The sequence below is a fragment of the Ursus americanus genome, chromosome 9 (genome assembly GCF_024610735.1).
Source record: "Ursus americanus isolate L20-20 chromosome 9, mUrsAme1.1.p, whole genome shotgun sequence".
NCBI lineage: Eukaryota > Metazoa > Chordata > Mammalia > Carnivora > Ursidae > Ursus > Ursus americanus.
The window spans coordinates 29,471,917-29,483,230 of record NC_142135.1 but is presented as its reverse complement, the minus strand read 5'-3'; positions in this window follow the sequence as shown (position 1 = coordinate 29,483,230).

The window sequence follows — 11,314 nt, the reverse complement described above, 5'->3', positions numbered from 1 at the left end:
TGTAAAAAGACATGCAAAAGATTATTTCAAAAATGATTACTTAATGGATATTAAATATACGTTTACAAACACAAAGAGAAAAAGAGAGATTAACATGTACTCAATACCATATATTAACATATATTCAAAGTCACAGCCTTGTCTTCCATTGTTATTAATGAGCTATAGCCTGACCCAAAGAATCTATTACAAACCTAAATCCATAGTTTATTTTTCAGCTATAAAGTAATGGAGTAAAATTTGTAAATACTATTTCATTATAACTATATTTACAATTCACACTCAAGACTCTAGGCATGAATACCAAGTGCCTTACAATTATTTAATTGAAATATTCCATACAAAATTCTTATGTCAGTACTATTTATAAAGGAATCACCACTGCACTGTTTCTGCAATCTTAGTAGGATCACAAAAGGATGCTACTCCAAGGACTGGAATTATAAGTTTATGATTGGTGGTTTGAGGAGTTTTTCTTGGCAGTGACCATGTGAAATAGCAACTCTCTTTTTTCCTTCCGTTCCCACTGAACATATTAATCTCATCTTCTGGAAGAATATTTAATATTTTAGAAAACAAGACTAAGAAGCCAACAGCAGACAACTTGAAACAAATCTCCACATACAACTAATCTAGATGTTTGTGCCACAAAGTAAGGAAAGAAACACAAGGTTCCTACTCCAGCACTCCAAAACCTCTAGATATGGATTAGGGTGAATATAATCAGAGTAATCATGGATGCCTTGGCTTGATCCTATACTCCTGGTCCAAAATGAGAAAATCAGTAGAGCAAAGAGTTGGTGAAAGACCATCCGGAGAGAGGGGCAACAAAGGGCCTTGCAGAAAGAAGAGTTTGACGTGTTTGTGGAACCGAGAAAATTCGAATATGGTATTAAGTCCTCCTTCAGTTTAGTGGAATGTTCTTCATGAAAATCATTTGAAAGGTTTTAGCTTGCATCAATTATTATGCTATTCCTGGTTCTATTTGTCATAATACAGACATTGAAAGAATAATATAATCAATAGATAAATGATAGGGATTAGAATAACTCAAGTAGTAACAAGTAGTGAAGAAAAGCATATGGGTTATGTTAGGCCAGTTTTAAGAGTGTTTGAATTATTATGTATATGAAATTGACAAACCAAAACACTTCTAGATCCTAACTCCTTTTCTACTAAAAAAGCATAAGCTATCATGACCCTTCAAATTCAGGAAATTCAGAAAGAAGTGTGGTTTTAAAGAAGTATTTAAAACTCACTTGATTTTTAAAATAATATTTTTCTTTAATATCCTGAAAAAACATTTAAATTAGATGGCTGTGATTCAAGACTTTCCAAAAATGTATAGTGAAATGCACAAATGTGTGAAATCTAAGGTGATGGTGTTGAAATACAGCAGTAAGTCAACTTGAGGACAATACAACGTTCTGCCATGCTACATTAATGCTAGACGAAGGACGATACCTATTTATCTATAAACCCATATTATGTGTATGTATATAAACACCGAAAATTTTCACTGAATTGATAAATCAATTTAAGTCAAATGGCATGACAATCCATTCAAATAGACAGTTTTTTCAAAATATAAAATTATTTACTGAATGCAGCTGTCAGCACAAAGTCTAAAAAATCCCCGATTCAAATTTAGGAAATCAATTTCATGATTTTAATGTAGTCTTTACTCAATTTTTACCCTGCCCAAATGACTGCATAAATTGAGTAAAAGAGTTGACTAGGTTTAGATAGTAAGAATGAGAGGTCAAAGCTAATGAACAGATTACAAGAACCACAAAAAAATTATTGATAATTAGATGAAATATCTCAAAATGTTAAAGATTCATCATATCAATATAAAAAATAAAATTAATAAATATAAAACAGTGAACAAAAATATAAGATAATGAAAAAAATGAAAATTTCATACTCAGGTGAAAATGTCACAGGTGAGTGGTTAGTGAGCTCTTTAAAGGACTCGACAGTAAATGTTTGAGATTTTGTAGGCTACAAAGAGTGTCACATATTCTTTCCCCCCCCCCTTTTTTTCAACTTTTTAAAATTGTGAAAGCCATTCTTGGCTCGAAGCAAAGACCAGGCCTTATTTTCATATCCTCACGTGGTGGCTTACTAAATGTAGACAGATGGACTGAAAGATGGGCTTAATTATCCACTTATCTGAGTTACAAAACTGTCAAATTCAAGAGTAGCTTTGCAAAAGATGAAAAAGAGGAACAGTTCCCAGAATTGTCTTTCGAATATACACAACTGCAGGAGTTGATTTTTTAATCCCACATTTTTATTAGACCAGTATTTCATCAAACACAAATCTTCACATTATTAATATGACCATTATCCAGAGTGTCACTGCGCTTTGAAAAGGGAGCTAATAAAACTTCAAATTAAGGCTGTCTCTGAGAATTGCATGAATTGAGTGATAGATGTGGCTTCAACTTGAGCCATATGTTGGCCACATCCTTGTTCTTTCCTCCATCCCCTCCATGGACCACCAATAAAGAGGATGGCTTAAACTACCTGGCTTGAAAGCAACTCACCAGGCAGAAGACTGGGGAAAACATGCAAACCTGAAAAGTGAGTATTTTTCTCAAGCTGTAAAAAACATGAACAGGGAGTGGAGGGGAATTGAAAGAACAATTTGTATCGTCTTAGCTGTTCCTATTTACTGGGTATTTACTGGGGTATTTACTGGGGGAAACGGTACCACAAAAATTGTCCTCCCAGGAAATTGGGAAGAGGGCTCAGAATCTAGAAGATGAGCAACAACTCGTTGACTGGAGTTGCTTCACAGCAGAATGTGCAGATTTGTCTGGCCAAATCACAAGTGATAGGGGCAAAGGCACGTCTAGGCTGGAAAAGGCAAGGACCACCAGTTTCTTCTAAAGTTAAATTTGTTATATAAGAGAATCCTAAAATATCTGTGGGCTTATAAGAGGTTATAAATGTGAAGTACGCACATTATTTAATCCACCAGCCCCCAAGAGGGACCTTGGCATCAATTATGTGGAAGGGTCTCCAGAGTAAGGGTCAAAGGACCACCATGCCATCAAATTTAATAGAGGTCCAGTTGGGCACTCCAACTACCCAGTGTAACACACTATAGTGCCAGCACTGTGGTCATTGTGCTATGAGAGCAATAACAACTGGTCACCAAACCCACTGGGATCACTAACAGCTGGACCCAGCATAAAAGTTCTCCTGGATTACTTGGGTTACCTCCTAGTACTGACAAGTGGACAATCATATACACAGACCTCCATGTCTCCTTTCCATTAACACCTTACAGGTTTCCAGTATCTTAAGAAATTAGAACCAGGAAGAAGGAATGGGAAAACCCTTGAAGGGAAATGAAGCTTGATGTGTAGAGTTTTCAAGTGTACTACAATACCTATATTTGTTTGAAGAAACTTCAATATCAGTCTACTGGTCTAGAATAAGTTGTCTGAACTAGATAAGACAGTAGGTTTCTCTTTTAGCAGAGTCTGTATAGCTACAAAATGGAAGTTTCATTTTTGCTTTGCTAACTACTGTGAATTATCACAACCATAAAGCATCATATAACATATACTGAAAAATAAAATGGTCTTTTCCTCAAATTGAACAAAGTTAGAATACAGAAAGTTTCAAAACTCCATAAGAAAATATAGACATTTAGAAATGCAGAAACCTAAAGGTAATTAAGAAATATGAAGAGAGGGGCAACTGGGTGGTGCAGTCAGCTAAGCCTCTGATTCTTGGTTTTGGCTCAGGCCATGATCTCAGGGTTGTGAGATCAAGCCCTGCATTGGGCTTTATGTTCAGTGCAGTCTGCAGAGTCGGCTTCAGATTCTCTCTCCCTCCCGCTCTCCCTCTGCCCCTCCCACTAGTGCTCTTTCTCTCTCTAAAATAAATAAGTAAATATTTAAAAAAATGTGAAGAGGAAACAGGAAAATGATTATTTAAAAATGATAGTGAAAAACCCCAATCTAAGATTGCCTCTGAATCTCTCACTGAATAAATTCTACTTTATTCTTAAGGAATAAACATATAGGCTCCCAAGGAGACCAAATAAATTCTCCCCTCACACCAAAACTGCAGAAACTGTAAGTTAAGTACTGAAATATATGAAGTCTTCAGAAATATTTTAAACTAACAGATAAAGGACTAATAAATTAAGCAGAAACAATAAATAGCAAATACTGAGCTGTATTTACCAGAAATATATAGGTATATATAGGTTGACAACAGTTCAAATGTTTAAACTGTCAGTTGAGGATGGCCCAAAATGCAAAATGATAATAAAAATATGCTAAAATTAAGAATATAGCTAGAAGTTCATGGAGTGCTTCTAGAAGAGCCAATCAAGATTATGAGAGCATAATGAATGTGTGTAACAACTGAAAGAACTGAAGGTCTTTGGTCTGGAAAAACTAAGATTTAGTATAGACATGACATCTGACATCTGTCTTCCAATAACTAAAAGGCTGTTTCATTAGCACATGGAAGAGAAATCAGGTTTATCCTATGTGATTTCATAGGTACTTGAGAATAGAATTCATTATAGTTGGTGGTAGGTATAGGGGACAGATTTTTATCAAATGATAAAAGTTCTAACAATGAAACTGTTCAATAAAGCTGTATTGTGTGGTAAGGAGCTCCCCATCACTGCAAGTATTTACAAAGTGGTGGGACTCAAATGTAACAATTGAGAGATTCCACACATCAGATATAGAGGGCAAGATTAGATGGCCTTAGACCTTCAATTCTGTAAGTCCTTGATTTTACCGTACTTTATAACCTCCCACTGATAAAATAATGAACATGGGATGTTTGACAATGTTTCTCAAGCCACTTCTTTTGTCTCAAATTTTAAGACTGTGCTTTCAACTTTCTGAATTTTATGGCCAAATTTATATTCCTGTTATAGAGAAGATGACCAAGGGTAAAATTATAGGGAAACCAATGATCTGAAGGGTTTCATTAAGCAAGGGGTCTCAAACTCAAAGGCCTGCAGGAGTCAGGTAGATATTGCAAATTACTGATGTGGGCAGGTAATTCTCTCTTCTACTTTTGAAACACATCACCCTCTTAAATGTTCTTCTGTTTTCCGCATTTTGGTAAAAGACATGATATCTTACCTTAGCGCTAGGTGCTTTCAAATAAATTCCAAGGTAACAGTCCAATGCATGCGTTTATGCTCAGGGGGTGTCTTTCTTAACTCAGGCTCTTTCTGTCCTGTGGTTCTGAAGATCTAGGATATTCCATTTCAGCCTTCAAAAGAGGGAAAAGAGAGTGTAGAGACTCTACTTGTTTTTTTCTTAAAAGTCCTCTCTAGAATAAAACCCATTACTTCTGCTCTCATTCCACTAGTGAGAATCTTTCACATCACTTGGATAAAAAGGGGGCTGTGTAATACATTACCTGCTTAAGAAGATACTTTCCAATGGCAACTCTATGAAAGAGTACAAATAATTATGGGACAGCTACCTGTCGGCCACATGTTGATACAAAGATTTCCTTTCTCCATTATGAGAAAATCAACTGTACAAGAGTGATGATAAATAGCTACTGAGAATAAACTTCAGTGAAGTGGCTTGAACTATACGGCACACTGAAGAACTCATAGAGCTGCCACTTTGCACCATAAAGGGAATGGCTGCTGCAATGTTCTAGGGGATTTCCTTTAGTGCCCACTACATAGCAGGCGCACAGAAAATACTTGTTGACCGTGAACAAATGCAGAATAAGAGAGTCCTGGATTAACAGACCTTCTAAATTTTTTCAAAAGAGAACAGAAATTTCAATGTTTATATAAAACCTATTGAATTTTAAATTTTGGATCATTAAAAAAAAAATCCTCGCTGCATACACAAAATACTTTCATGCTGAATTTATACTGTGAGCAACTAATCTGCAAGCTCTGTATAATAGTTACCATGAAGTTTTTCAAAAGCATGCCAAACACTTTCAAACTATTTGTTTTATTCAAATGATTATATTTTATAAAAAAAGATCAGCAATATTGGTTTAAAACATTTTTCCTAAGAATGTACAATCCTTCTAGTGGGTAGAAGATTTTAGAACATTATCTTTTAGACATAAATACTTGCTTAGGTATTTTAGATTCTAATGAGGATGAAAAAATAGATAACCAGAATATACTGCTTCCCAGTTTAATTTTATGCTGGAGGTATTGGAAAGATAGAGAAAACCAAATGAAATAGAAATGAAGAGTCTGCAAAGTGTCCGCAGGCAATTTGATTTTGGCAGGGCTCCTTGGGTCCAGTTCCCCAGCTCTTGCTTGTTTGTTTTACCAATGGGGAAATTTTCTGGTTTATCTCTGAACATTTTTCACAAGTTAAATGTGACATTTTCTCTTTTCTCTAATGCTGTCTCATCATATTGTTTCTGAACCAGTGGTACCCCTAAAGCCTTTTCCAAAAATGGAAGCTGTGACACTAATTATTTTAAAAAATCAGCCATGGGAGTTACTTCTCTTTACTTTGTCACTCAGATGTCTGGCCCTATGAATTGCATTGAGCTTAGAACTAATTCTATCAGGGGCGCCTGGGTGGCGCAGTCATTAAGCGTCTGCCTTCGGCTCAGGGCGTGATCCCGGCGTTATGGGATCGAGCCCCACATCAGGCTCCTCTGCTATGAGCCTGCTTCTTCCTCTCCCACTCCCCCTGCTTCTGTTCCCTCTCTCGCTGGCTGTCTCTATCTCTTCAAAAAAATAAAAAAAATCTTTAAAAAAAAAAAAAAAAAAAAAAAGAACTAATTCTATCCTCCTTGAGCATTCAAGTTTGGCCAGAATTGGTCTGAACATATAGCTTAGCTACTCTAAAATGCTTAACCAGAGTCTTGTTTTCTTAAAACAAACAAATAAACAAACAAAAACAGAGTCAGGCTGGAACTTTTCAATCACAAGTAAAAAACCTGCAACAAAAATCAGTTTCTGAAAGCGGGGAAAAAATGCATTATATCATCTACTTTTGAAGGACCAAGCTACTTTTGCTAAAATATCTACCCACCCTCCCATTTTTCTAAATGCTTAAGTTTACCTGGAAATCCAAGCAAGGGGTTAGTAGGTTCTGATAAGGAATTTATGGCCCATTCACTCAACTATACTGATGTATCAAGAACTGTTCTTGCTGAGTGGGCAAAACTCTACACCTAATACACGCAGTCCCTGCCCCACAGAGTTTGCATATGAGAAAAAAGGACATGAGACAATTTAAGTAACTTGCCAAAGTCACAGAGCTAGTAAGGGCTAGAACCAGGATTGTAACTCACCCACTTATTTATTTAACAAATATTTATTGAGAATTTACGGTGTTCTGGGCACTGTTCTGGGATCTATTGATATAGTCCAGTCCTCTGTCCTCATGGAGTTTATAAATTGATAGAGGATCAGCACAATAATTCAAACAAATAAATAAGAATCACTCCATAGTGACAATTTACTTAAACATAAAACAGGAAGGTGACAGAGTAACTACATCTGTAAGAAGAGCACTCATGCGAAGGGAACACCTAAAAGTTTTTCAATTTTGGCATGACTCATACTTTGGGACTGATAATTCTTTTTTGTGTGGGGTTACCCTGTGCATTGTAGAATGTTTAACAGTATCAGTGGCCTCTACCCACTAGATGCCAGTAGTCTTTCTCAGTCCTGACACCCAAAACAGCTCCAAAAATTGCTAAATGTCTTCAGGGTGACAAAATCACACCTAGGGCCAAGTTGTTCAGGTAGGATCAGATTTGGAATGTGTTCAAAAGAAGTTCATATTGAGTAAGGAGGAGAGGGGCAGGAGATGAGGTTATAAAGGTAGGTGAAGTTCCCACTGGGCAAGGACTCTTAGGTTAGGGGAAAGAATTCTGATTTTATTTTAGGCTGCCTCCTATTAGGCTGTGGTTGTTGTTGTTGAATAGCCACTGAGATTTTGTTTTTATTTTTCAAGACCTCTTCACCCTCAAGCCTTCCCAGACTTTACTCCAAGTCTCACATTCTCCAAGTTCTTTGGGCCACCCTCATCTGTCCTATCCTGCTTTCTCTTACAGGTTCTTGGGGTCTGGCACTTCGGTTGCATGCAAACGAAGTCTTTCTTGGTGTCTTTCTGGGTGTCTTTTCCCTATGGTTCTTTGCCTGGAACACAACGTCTTGTCCTTCCTCCCTGGGAAACCTTATTCAGGCTTTAAGGGCTAGTTCAAGTATCTGCCTCTCCAGGTTGTCTTCCACAACTCCTCTCTAAAGGCAAATACTGTAGCATATAAGCTAGTGTTTTATTGTACTTCACATCTGAATCAAGTCCTTCACCCTCTCTGCAACTTCCCAAAGAGTGTGAGCCAAATCTTGGTCATCTTTGATTCTCCTGTGACTACCCAGTGCCTGACATGTATATAGGTTTGTTTCTCCACCAAAATCCATGCTACTATTTTGAACCTTCTTCCTAACATAAGAATACTACCTAAGAAAAATTCTGTTTTTCTATCATCTTTGAGAGATGCACTTTTTAATTTTTTTTCTTTAGTAAATATTGATTAGTACATAAATAAAATGTACGGATCTTGGTAGTACACATACACATACATTCACTCAAATTTAGGTACTTAGAAAATATACCTTTAAAATTTATAGCTATTATAAGCCATTTCTCTGAGAGTGTTACCTGGCACATAGGCACACCTTTAATTTTGTAGTGGTTGGACCTAAATCAAGGTTACAAAAGTAACAAATGTGTGGCCTACAATCATTGAAGGAGAGCAGTACACTCCAGTTGTGATTAATACATTTAAAACTTCTCTTACCCCACACTGTTAAGTGCCAGTCCCACCCTGCAAGGATTAAGATTCAATCATCTGGAGTAAATAGATCAAGGAGTTTATAAACCACAGGTCTTATAAAATTTCCTCTCACAAATGCATTATTTTAATAAATGTCTTCAAAGTTAATGGTGTTGATTTTATGATGTGTATTCATATAGTCAATGAAAGGGCTGAGAAAAAAGAAAGCACAATAAAAACTTGCCAGTTGATGAGTCAAATTATAAGTAACGAGCTGCTTTGTAAACTTGGGTGAGTGAAAGTGAAATATTGGACTAACAAAAAAGGATGATTACAAGACCAACTCTTGCATTCAGATTTGATCCAAATCAGAACAAGATTCAAAGGTCAGCTGGCACTGTATTTTGCACATAGTGGGCATTTAATAAATTTTCGCTAAGTTAAAGAATATGCTTTGCCACTCACCTGTTTTCCTAATATTAAAATATCTGATAAATTCAGTTATATCCTTTTCACATGATTCACACAATTTGAACTTTGGCAAAAACAATAAATCTAAGCACAGTTTGAGTTAATTAGTTCTAGGGGAAAAAAAGTAGCCAAAGTATGTGGTAAACTTAGCCTTGCAATGAAACTATTAAAGGCATTTCTCAATCCCCCTTTCCCTCATTCTTCTGCTTTAAGATACTGTGTGAACCAACATGGCCAACAAGAACTCACATGGACAAGGCAGAGGTGGGTGTGAACCCCTCTTTTGGAGTGTTTGCCAATGGGATAAAGGAGTCCAAAGGAACCAGTACCCTGTTCAAAGTTCTCTTAGCTATAATTCATCACAGTCACCATCATAACACTTATTGCAGCTGACCCCAAAAATGCCATAGGAAGGTCATTTTTCAAAATGATCCCAGCTGCCTTTTTCCCCCCTAACAATCGTTAAGTTTACCTAAGACAAAGAGGTGGTTCCACTGCGCCCATTTTTGTATTATGAATCACGGAGGCATATAATTGAATATTAGAGGTAAGTCAAGAAATTTCTCTGTATTAATCCCTTATAATAATAGTGAGTTGGAAGAAGTGGCTTCCTATTTTCGTTTGTTTCATAGTTTCACTAACTGTACCAGTTGTTTGAGTTGCGTACTTCAGTCAAGTAATAGGATAAACATGTAAAAACAGCCTAGGTATCAAGGGTTTCCAAAAGCTTTTAGGAAATTATCATCACCCTTCCAAAAGGATTATCCAGAGTCCATATCCCACAAAGGTACAGAACAAGCAAATGAAACACACGATTCCCTAGGCTTTAAGAGCATGTATTACATTTTCCTGCAGCCCTAGCTAGTGGTAACACTAAGTACTTTACTTTCTGGAATAATCCAAATAAGCGTTATCTTTAAAGTCGCTTTTGCTTAAATGGCCTTTGCCCTTTCTTCTTTGCTGTTTTCACTGCCCCCTGCCAATTAGACCCCAAGAATGCGGCAGACCGCCCTTCCTCTGCCGGCCATCAGAGTCTCCTCGCCTAGATCTCTTCTAAAACCTTGCCACTCCCCTATCAAGATTATGGAGTCTGTGTCCTCTTCTCCTGAATCTAAGTTGGCCTTTGTGACTGCCTCAGCCAATAACCGAAAGGACGCTACGAGACTTACGCTGGAATTGAAAATGCAATTCTCTCCCCCTGGTCCTGGAACGCTCACTCTTGGAACCCAGCCAGTGTGCTGTAAGGAGTCAAAGGCCGCAGCGTCGAGCATGGCGGCATGCGCTGCAGATGCTGACGGAGGCCTCCCAGCCTGGGACAGCAAGGACAAACAGCAAGATGGCGGCCACCGACCCCAGGCCACGGCTTGCTCTCAGCTTCAACGAGAAGCGGCGGGCACACCTGACCGGCCTCCGCACGCCGAAGGCGGAGCGGTGGAAGGCAGCCACTGAGGAGATGCAGCTGTTCCTCGAAGAATAGCGGGAGGAGCGCCACCAGCAATACTGAAGATGTTGACGGAGAGGCACTGAAGGAGGCTGACGAAACGCGCTGTAGTGACGGCAGAGAGGGCGTGGGCGTCCGACGCCCATCCCAACCACAGGGTCACCGGCCACTCGGAGCGCCCCCTGCAGTGGAGAAGCCAACCAGAGCCTCGGCGCGGAAGTCCACAGCCCTGCTCTTCCCGCGCATATCCTCTCCGACTCCCTGCGCGACCACAGGCGCAAGCGCAGCGAGAGGAAAGCTGCTCCCCTCCCCCACCCCCCCCACCCCCCCCACCCCCCGCCCAGGGCCCGCCCGGGCCCCCCTGGAAGCCTCCGCACGCTGCGACCCGCAGACTCCGCACCACCACCGACAGCCAGGCCTGTTGCAGGAGGTAGTGAGCAGGGCCAACCAGGCCAGACCCCGTCATGGCTGCTACAAGACCAGTTCCGTCTCAGCGTGGCTGTCCCCGTCTCCCAGCCTGCACCGACAGGATGACCCCACTGCCCAAGCCTGGGACAGGAACTCTCCGGCCTGGAACTTGAACTCCAAAAGGAGCAGGCACGAGAGCCGGCCTTCGGGTGGAGG